General features: G+C 50.1%; 1 long non-coding RNA gene across 2 annotated transcripts; it reads right to left on the reverse strand.

Annotated features, from left to right (window-relative positions):
- Positions 1-442: 442 nt before the first annotated feature.
- Positions 443-7,748, reverse strand: LOC121673165. Of its 2 annotated transcripts, none has more exons than XR_006019151.1 (2): positions 5,130-7,748; positions 443-4,545 (listed from the first exon to the last, which is right to left on the reverse strand). It is a non-coding gene; the product is annotated as an uncharacterized LOC121673165 (long non-coding RNA). The 2 variants fall into 2 exon arrangements; XR_006019152.1 differs by having other exon boundaries at positions 5,110-7,748.
- Between the last annotated feature and the right edge of the window lie 946 nt (positions 7,749-8,694).

Raw genomic sequence — 8,694 nt, forward strand, 5'->3', positions numbered from 1 at the left:
TCAAATGTATCGACTTGACACTGAAGGAAGAGAGAGGAAAATAAGCAGGTGCTATTCCAGGTTATCCCTGTCTCACCTCCTCAGTTCCTTGAAATACTGCTACACCCCCAGCCAGGGGGTTTGGAATGAGATGATTTTTATCCAAACCCAAACCCTTCTATGATTCTGTATGGTGGGAAGGTATCCCAGCCCTTCCTGCTGCGTTTGGGATTACGGCTATCTGCAACCCCTAATCCCCGCTCAGCTGAGGAGAGAGTTTCTGCTCACTTGTGCCCCCATGCTGCTAAATCACTCATTCTTTGCAGTCACAACTCTCCACCCAGTCCCACACTGACTTCCATAAATCTGTGCCTCCTTTCCTCTTGGAGGGGCTGAGGGTGCTCCCAGTTCAGGGCAAGAAGGAGCAGTTAATTGGTACGGAAAGAATAACAAAGTGCGGGCACAGAGCCGAAACAAGGATTTATTTAGGAAGATTTTCTGGTTATTATCTACTTAGGAACAGAGGATTTGCCAGAACAGATCAGAGCATTTTCATCAAATCTGCCATCCTGCATGGAATGGAGATAGTGAGAGGATGTTCCTGGGGGAAAACTCTCTCTGGATTCTGTCAGAAGTGCAGGTGCAGGGCCTGGTGCTGTCGGAAAGGAGAGCAGAGGCAACGCTAGGGTAAAACCAGAAGCAGCAGCCATGTCCAGTCCCTGTCACACTGGAAGCAGCAAAAGCACTTTCAGCCTGCCCCGAGCCTCAGCTTGAGCCAACCCAGCAGAAGTGGAGGGGTTGCTCCCCTGCTGCAGGATGGCAAGAGCTGGCCCTGGGCTCCAACACATTAAAATAAACACAAATCCCTCCCCAACTCAGCCCCAGCTCTGGCCACATCCCCCTGGCTCAGCCACAAGGCCCCATTGGTCCTCTGTGTCATGTCTGGGGACACAGAGTACAAATACCCCCAGGCTCCACCAAGAAACACATTTTGGATACTCACACTGGCATTCCAGTGACAGCAGCATCATCCTGAGCCATGGAGGGCTTGGGAAATGTTTGGTTTATGAGGCAGGGTCGGAGCTGCTGCAAAAACAATCCCTGTTCTTAAAAAGAAAACTTTCTCTTTGTAAACAAAGGGTAAAACAAATGAAAGGAAAGAGGCCTGGGAAATGCCCTTTCCCATGCAGGATGCGGCTCTGGAAGGGCAGTGGAGATGAAATGCTCCGTGGCTGAGGGTGAGAGCGTGGGCTGGGCTGGGAGCACCGGGGCCGTGGTGGCCTCAGCTCCTTGGTGCTGCTCTCGTTTATAAATAGAAAGCACTGAGTTTTTATTAAAGTTCAGCGAGAGGGGCTGGAAGAATGACAGGAAACCTCTCCAAAAGAGCTGTTCCCAGGTCAGGCACAGCTCCCGGGGTCATGTCTGGAGCAGAACATCCCGAGAAGCGCCTCAGCTCATGGAGACAGCTCTGGGAATGAGGGGCTTCACTCTGCACCAGCTCCATGGGGTTGGTGCAGGGGCACCCCAAGGATGCTCTGTTCTCACCCCACTCTGTGTTTCCTGTTCAGGGCATCACCAGAGCATTGCCTTGGGTGTTTTATCCCCAGTACCTTCCCCAGGACTCGCAGGATGCAGCCAGCTCCTGCACTGCCACCCCATCCTGATGCTCATGAGGAAGCTGCTTCCCACACCAGCGCAGGGAGACCTTTCCATCACATCTTGGAGCTGCCCCAAGGCCTCTGGATGGGCACAGAAAGAGGAGGATGCACCCCTGGAAAGCCCCGAAGGTGGCTCAGTGTTCCTGGCTCCGGCAGAAGGAACACACTGGGTGTGCCAGGGTGGCTTTTGTGTGTGTGTGTCCCGTGCGTCTCGCCTGGTCCCTGCCACCCTCCAAACCTCTCCCAGGGAGCAGCACTCAGGCTGTGCCTGGTGGCCCTCAGCCATTTCTCCTAAAGTCATGGATTTTGGGCTGTTTCCCCTAAAATCCTGGAGGATCAGCTCCTCCAATGGCATTAACTCCTGCAAGATGCACCTGGGCACACCAAGGGTTACCTTACCCTGTCTAAGCTCCTCTGTGCTCCCTGATTTTACAGTTCCTGCTTTTAAATCTTACTTTTCTCGCTTGCCTCTCCGCTGGAAGCCACTTTTTTTTATCATCTATGCATTACACCTTCTAAAATACACCCCTTAATCCACAAAACTGCACCCAGCAATGCCCAGGGATCCATGACTGAAAGCATTTCCCCAGGGAATGTCCTTTACAGAGCCAGCAGGGTCAGAGGGAGAGGAAAAACAGCACACACACATGATCAATATTTTTTAAAATAGGATTTGAAAGCAAAGCATAAGAAGCTTCTATCTGGTTTTAATTTCTAATGGAAAAAAAAATATAGGGCTATTAATATATGGTGATGTTACTCCACTGGAAGAACAAAGTGTAGATAAAACCTGCAGGCTTAATGAGGCTCAGGAAAAATCAAATTGAAAGCAAACCTTTAAAAATCTCTAGGTAATCTGTGTTCCATTTATCATGCTTTGGCAATCAGAATGTAAAACCAGGCTTAACATAATGAGGAAAATCAAACAGGCTTTTTTTTTTTTTCCCTGCTGCTCTAAAACCCCAGAATATCATCATCACAAAAAAGGGGGGAAAAAAGGAGGAACTTCTGCCCTCCTGCTGGAGCACAGGGAATTTAATTGCAAAGGTTTCTTCCTGTGTGTCTGAGAAGATGATGCAAGACTGGGATTTTTTAACGACAGTACTTAAGCTCTCCTTGGTGACACCGAGCTGAAGCAGCGCTGCTGTCCTGAGCTGGCAGATGGGAAGGCAACAACGGTTTGTAACAAGCTGAAAATAGGAAAAAGCCAAAAAAAAAGACTTCTCTTGACATCTCCAGTTGGCCAGGTCAGCAGCACAGCACCGGCCCTGGCCAGGCTGGGGAAATGGACACTGGTGAGGAGGACACAGCTGAGGAAAAGCTGTGGGTTTGGTGATTCCAGACCCCTGAATCTTTCAATCACTGGAGGAGATCGTGCCATGCACCCCCAGAGCTGCCCTGTGCCAGCCTGGCACTGCTCCCCCTGCCCAGGCAGTTTTGGGGCACACAGGGGTGGAGCCCAAGGCACCAGAGCCAGGACTCATCCTGAGTGCTGCCCCCAGCACTGGGCATCTCTGGGTGCCCCAGCTGTGAGCACAGAGGGGAAGCTGATATTTGGGAATCAGGCCTCCAACAGGCACAGCTGGAACCACTGCACTCTGGGATGGATGCTCCCCATCCTGACACCGCTGCTCCTACAGAGCTGCAGGTGGCCGACACCCAGATCCAGACAAGATGCCTTTTACCCCAGGTACCCTTTTCCCTCACAGATTTCACTGCTGGACCTTCAGGATCTGAACAACTGTGGATGCTGAACAGACCCGCAGTAACATCCTCTCCACCTGCATCCATGTTCCCACTGCTTTGTCCCATCTTTTAATCCCCACAGGATGCAGAAGGTCCTGCAGGCACCATGAAACCCTTGGGTTGGGGGCTGCTGAAGCTTCTTGCACAGCTCCTCCTTCCACTCTGAGGGTGGGATGCTGAAGCAGGACATGATGCCATCCGTGGCTTTTCCATAGTCACAATGCCACAGGTTGGGCAGGTCCCTGTAAAACTGGACAGAAATCACTGGGTGACCTCACCAGCTGCTGCTCCAGCCTTTTCCTCCCCAGTTCCCTGCTGCTTTCCTGGGAGAATGCTCATTGTTTACGGTTCATCACACTCAGCTCCTGCCCAATTCACCCCCGAGCCCAGGCAGGTTAAACCCACAGCGCTGTGATCTCTGCAAGCACCACCTGATTGAAACACATAAAAAAATAAAAGAGGGATATAAAACTGCCAGTTGCCCACAGAATCAAATTGAATTAGGCCAGCTCAGCCTCCCCCATCTTTCCTTGGTAATAAAACCACTCACTCTCCAAATATGGAATTCCAGGTCTGTAGGAAAGCAAATCCCTGAGCTCATGTGGGGCAGTGGGAGAGCTCAGCCCAGTGAGGGATGTCCTGGGCTCTCTCTTATCTTAAACAGCAGTAACTGCTGTTTATATGACCTGAAAATAAAACAACATCTCTCCACAGAGGGAGAGGCAACAGGTGTGGATCACAACCTTTCCTGGAGCTGTGGTGGCCTCACACAACAGCCAAAAATCTTCTCCTTCCCATCCAGAGGGAGGTTTCTGCTCTGCCAGTGCGCATCATCCTCACCTTCCTCCTTCCCTTGCACCTTGCAGGGCTGGGGAGGGTCCAGAGCAGCTGCCAGGGGTTAATGAGCAAAACATCCTGAGTGAACCAGGCTGGTTAATGAGCATCTCTCCTGCCCTTGAAGAGCTGTGATGAGAATATTCCCTGCTCCAGTGATGCTGGGGATGTGACAGCCCAGCAAGGAGGGAGCTGGGAGTTGGGGGGAGACAATCGTTCCAGCCAAGTTCATCTGCATTAATCTTGCACTCATTAAAATCAGTTGTTCTGTTTCTAATTCAACCAGTGCTGCCAAGATCCAGAATTAAAAATTGATGAGTTAGTGTCCCTGGAAAAAAAAAGAAAAAAAAAAAAAGTAAGTTCATCATCCAGAGCATCACGGATTTTTAAAATAATCATAAAAATTGTCTGGCTGCTCCTTCGGGCTTGACACCTCCACGAGGGCTGGGAAAGTGTACAAAAACTGAGAATGTTACCCAATCATGGGAGCCCAGAGGCTGAGCTGCTTGGGAGCAGCCCCCAAAATGGCCTCACTTATGGGGAAAACCCAAATCCTGAGCCACAGGGGAGGGATGAGCTCGTTTGGCTGCTCTCATCCTGCCTCAGAACAAGCAGCCAGGTGCTCCGTGGGTGCAGAGCAGCACCCAGCGGGAACGTGTGAGCTAACAGCAGAAGTAAATAATGACTTTCTAACTCTGCATGAGTGACAAACTCGACATGATTTTTAATATACGCCTAATTAAGGTCACTGATGACAATAGCTGGAGACAAAGATGATAAACACCATTTATTTGAAGCAGATGAGAATTTGAAAAAGGCTCTCCGAGAACCCAAACTAAACAATATTTCAGAGAAAGCCAGAGCCCTCCCAGCCCATAAAAACACCCACAACCTCCAATGGCTTTTGCTGACCCAGGCTGGAGCGATCCCGCTGAGCTGTCTGGGTCTCTCTCCACAAAAGCTGCTGCTTTCCCTCATTAAAAGGCATCATGTTTACAAAGTAAAGCTCAAGCAGGAAAACACGGATCCAGGCCAATCCCAAACCAACCCTGGGAGAAGTTTGGGATTAACTCCTTTAGAGCTGAGTAGACGTCGCTTCCTGAAGGAGAACAAATAAAGATGGGCTGTCAGTGATGTGGGTATTTATAGCATGCATTCATTGCCTTCACGATCTGGATAAACACCCATTAGCTTTCAAGGTGATAAATCAAGTATTAATTAACCTGCTGGGGGGAAAAAATAATAGGGATATTAATGTTTTAAAGGGAAGCTTCCAGCTGAGGGAAACAAAGGAAGAGAGCAAAGTTGAACTTCTCAAATAGAACCTTTTTGTGCTGGAAAGGGGCAATGGGCAGAGGATAGACCAGCTGGGCACTCTGGCTGGGAATGGCAGGCTCTGCTTTGGTAACAGGGAAAAAACAAAATAAAAAAATGCTTTCTTGGCATGTCTGCCAAGCTTCAGGGTGGAGAAGGGCTTGGAGTGAAAATTTAATGGTCACTGGTGCCCGAGCCAACCCCTGCCAGCACAGAGCCACGTCCCCAGGAGCAGTCCCCCCGGCACAGTGGGAAATGGCATTCATCACCTCCAGACAAGAGTGCAACAACTGCTTTTTGCTCTAATTTCCCTCCACAGGCCCCTTCTGTAGTGCAAGCAATGAAAATCCAGAGCCAACAGTAGGAAAGCAGCAGCAGAAGGGGCAGGACATGTTGTGGCTGTTACAGAGAGACGGAGCAGACCTTGGCCCTCAGATCCCCTTTCCCTCTGTCCCACTCAGGGACCAGCTGAGGGAACTCTCCCTTCTTTGGAGCTCCTGCAAAGCAGCCACATCCCAAGGAGACCAGCAGGGTTCAGCTCAGCACACGCATGAGCACCACAGAGAAAAGAGAAATATTTCTGCAGGATTAGTCTGTTTTCTAAGCAAAAATGCCAAAATGAGATGCGACACCAAAAACTGGACAGCAAAAAGAAACCAATTTCCTGGTGGCAGCAGTACAAGGCCTGCAGGCCCACCACAGCATCCAGCTCCCTGCCATGGCTTGGCTGCATCCCTTCTCTCTGCAGCTTCCAAGGGACGTAAATCAGAAGTTTGGAGTTATTTTGCAAAATGAGACACAGCTCTCCTGCAGTCGAGGAGGGATGGTGCTTAACAAAGCACAAAAATCCTCTATGAGACCTGGTCTTCAGGATAAACTTCCTTTGCCTGTGCTCCACCCCTACAAACCCAAATCTTTAACAACTTCAAGCTCTTCTTAAATTTTTTTAATATCTAAGGAGAAAAAAAGCATATGCAGTCCTCCTTTTCCTGCCCATTTTTAGCTTTTTTCTTTCCCTCTGCATATTCCCCAGCTCTCTACCCACACATAGCCACACTGCAGACAAACCATCCTAAAAAAATTGAGAGGGGTCTGAAAAAACAACAGTTATCCAGGGCGTCATCAGCTTCCAGAAATGCAAACTGGCTTAGGAAACCACAACCTCTTTCTGTTGTTGTTTTTTTTTATACGGGATTTTTCACAATCTTGGTTTAAAGATTGGCAAGGGAGGGACTCGCTCCTTCCTCACCCTCCTCAGTCCTCTACTCCCCTGTTATATTCAGACATTTCTCGCCAGCCTTGTTCATCTCACATTTCAGGGCACAGCAAATGTTTGTGCACGGGGCGGGGGCAGGGATGATGAGTCAATTAGACACCTCATAAAAATCTGATTTAGAAAATTCCCTCCCCAGCTGCGAGCGCGGCCGCCACAAACCAGCTCGGCCCAGTGCCCCCCTCGCAGACAGAGAGTGGTTTCCTGCAGTGAAACCTCTCCCGCCCTGCTTAAATGTCATGTATGATGAGGAATCTGCCACTGGAAGTGAGAGACACCCTCACAGCTCAATAAATCACATTGCAGGAGGGTTTCTGTGCTATCCCCACTGCTCCTTTAGCTCCACAGCCTCCCTGCTCCGTGTGCTCCTGCTCATCACCGAGCCCTGCAGCCCTCCCGTGTTCCAGCTGAGAACTCAGCCCTGCACTGAGCTCAGCCCTCTGAACCCTCTGCTCTTGCTGTTGTTCCCATCACTCCAGCCACAACTTTCTGAGCCGCAAAGGAAATCCCAAGGGATGAACCATTTGTCATCCTGATTCCATTTTATACCCACAGCACCTTCCAGTGCCTTCCCCAGGCACGCAGGAAATTGGAGGGTGGACTGAGGGGTGGCACCTCTTCATCCTCCCTGCAGATGGTCAGAGCCACCTGCTGCCTTCCACACCGCTCATCTTGGACAAGACCCAAACCACCCCCCCGGGGAGTCGTGTTGGACTTGCACAGCCTCCCACAGTGCAAAACCTTCTCCCCACAGTGCAAAACCTTCTTTCCTCATGCAAAACCTGCTCCCCACAGTGCCAAACCTTCTCCCACAGCGCAAAACTTCCTCTCAAGTGCAAAACCTTCTCCCCACAGAGCAAAACTTCTCCCTCAGTGCAAAACCTTCTCTCCTCATGCAAATCCTTCTCCCCATAGAGTAAAACCTTCTCTCCTAGAGCAAAACCTTATCCCACAGTGCAAAACCTTCTCTCCTCATGCAAAACCTTCTCCCATAGTGCAAAACCCTCTCCCCACAGAGCAAAACCTTCTCCCCAGTGCAAAACCTTCTTTCCTCATGCAAAACCTTCTCCCACAGCACAAAACCTTCTCTTCATAGTGCAAAAACTTCTCTCCCAGTGCAGCCAACCTGGCAACATCATCTAAATGTGTCCATTCCCCCTGCATGAAGTGTAATCTGAGAAATTACAGTGTTTTAGGATAGGTTTTGATTTTATGGGACTGGTCAGGTTCAGAAAGGAAAATGAAACAAACAACGCTGAGCTCCAGCCTGTTGGAGCAGCATCATTTCAGGCAGAACACAGCACTGCAATATTCATACCAGGAGACACTAATTCCATACTAAAAAGAGTTGAGTTTTTTTAATGCCCCAGCAAACCCGGCCATTTCATAACCAGTGACCCTGCAGGATGCAGCCAAGCTGGGTGGGTGTTACAAAGCAGCACCAAGACAGTATAAACTCCCCGTGAAGCCATGAGGCACAGCAGCCAGCAGCTACTGGGGCCAGTGGCCAGCTGGGCTGGGATGAGGGCTGGTCTGGCTGTGCTGATCGTAGTCTGGAGTGACCAAAATCACAGAGCACTGCAAGGCCACAGGATCATGGCACACTCGTTTCCATCAACAGCTTCACACCCCTCCCACAAGGAGCTGGTGGTTTCCTTTGTGGGCCAGAAGATTCTGTTGCACCAGTGGGGCCCTGTTTCATTTTGCCCTGGGTGAATATGCCCCGTTTTGTGGCTGGGTAAAGTAACTAAACTCATTATTCAATCAAATTTGCCCAGACTTTTACTTTTCCTTTCTCCAGTGAGCCCTGGGGACACTGGGAGGAGTCCAGGCAGGAGAAGGCCAGTGGGCTCCAGACCCCAGACAGGGTGATGTCCGTGGTGTCAGTGC

Source organism: Corvus kubaryi, unplaced genomic scaffold (assembly GCF_017639235.1).
Source record: "Corvus kubaryi isolate FWS band 111438036 unplaced genomic scaffold, C.kubaryi_AGA036_p1.0 65254, whole genome shotgun sequence".
In the NCBI taxonomy this organism is placed as follows: Eukaryota; Metazoa; Chordata; class Aves; order Passeriformes; family Corvidae; genus Corvus; species Corvus kubaryi.